This window comes from Arachis hypogaea, chromosome 5 (genome assembly GCF_003086295.3).
Source record: "Arachis hypogaea cultivar Tifrunner chromosome 5, arahy.Tifrunner.gnm2.J5K5, whole genome shotgun sequence".
Taxonomy (NCBI): domain Eukaryota; kingdom Viridiplantae; phylum Streptophyta; class Magnoliopsida; order Fabales; family Fabaceae; genus Arachis; species Arachis hypogaea.
Window position 1 is genome coordinate 54,568,385 of NC_092040.1, and position 1,203 is coordinate 54,569,587.

The 1,203-nt window shown below is 44.6% G+C and overlaps 1 non-coding gene across 1 annotated transcript; it reads left to right on the top strand.

Annotated features, from left to right (window-relative positions):
- The first annotated feature begins 389 nt into the window (after positions 1-389).
- LOC112804373 (small nucleolar RNA R71) lies at positions 390-496 on the top strand. The gene has a single exon (XR_003202981.1). It is a non-coding gene; the product is annotated as a small nucleolar RNA R71 (small nucleolar RNA).
- Positions 497-1,203: the final 707 nt, after the last annotated feature.

Here is a 1,203-nt window from a genome sequence, read left to right on the forward strand (position 1 = left end):
CTTTGTGGGTAAGGGTTAGCGACTGCCAATGTAGTGTCCTCTTGGATTTGAGGGCACTCATCGGTGTAATGAGTATTAAAAGAGGTGGAGCATTTATCAAAGCTTGAAGTATTTGTTGCCCTTGGGTGATTTGCCTCAACAAAATCATCATCTCACCGAGGGTCTTAGTCAAAATTGCATTTCCAGAGGGAGAAACCTCACTCAAAGCTTTTGGTTGCGGACTTCTTGCCCTAGAGTGTTGAGTTGAATCTGCTAGGTCCGATATAACTTCCCATGCTTCTACGGCGGTCTTGTTTTTGGTCAATGATCCTCCACTCGCGGCATCCAGGAGAAGCTTATCTTGGTGGTGCATTCCTTGACAGAAATAACTGATCAGGACCAACTCATCAATCCGGTGGTGAGGTTAAGCCTCCAGTAACTTCTTAAATCTCTCCCAATATTCATACAAAGTCTCCCCATCTCGTTGCACAATACCAGAAATCTCTCTTTGCAGCTTGTTTGTTTTCTGAGGAGGGTAGAACTTCTCTAAGAATTCTTTACGCAACAAGTCCCAATTGGATCTAACTTTACCCGACTGAGTATAAAACTACTCCTTCGCTTTTCCCTCCAAAGAGAAAGGGAAAGCGAAGACCAACACCGCAGCTTCATCCGCTCCATGTCTTCTCACAGTTGCACATGCAACGTGGAAATTCTTAAGGTGCTTCAGAGGATCTGCCCCAGGTAGCCCATTGTATTTGGGGAGCAAGTTAATTGTGCTGGACTTAAGCTTGAAATTCAGGTCCAAGGTCGGATACAGAATCTGAAGCAACTGCAAGTTAAGATCAGGAGCTCCAGCCTCCTTCAAGGTGATCCTTCGAGGTGGGTCCGCCATGATGGTGTCACCTGAGTCACTCAAAGAGAATTCAGTACTCCCTACAGATGAATATAGAGTCTCCTCGTTGATTGGAGAATGATGGTCATGGATTGGTGGTAATAGTGAATGGGAGTGATCCTCAAGGGAGCTCGATTCACTATTCATGAAAGCTAGCCGGCGCCGAGCTTACCTTATATGAGTTAAAGTTCTTTCAATTTCTGGATCAAAAGTGGCCATGCTCGGGTCTGGAAGCGACCATGTCATTCAACTGAGGAGGCAATGAAAGCATGCAATTATGAAAAGAAAAACAAAAGTAGGCAAGTAAACAAGAACAAACTTAACAATCTACA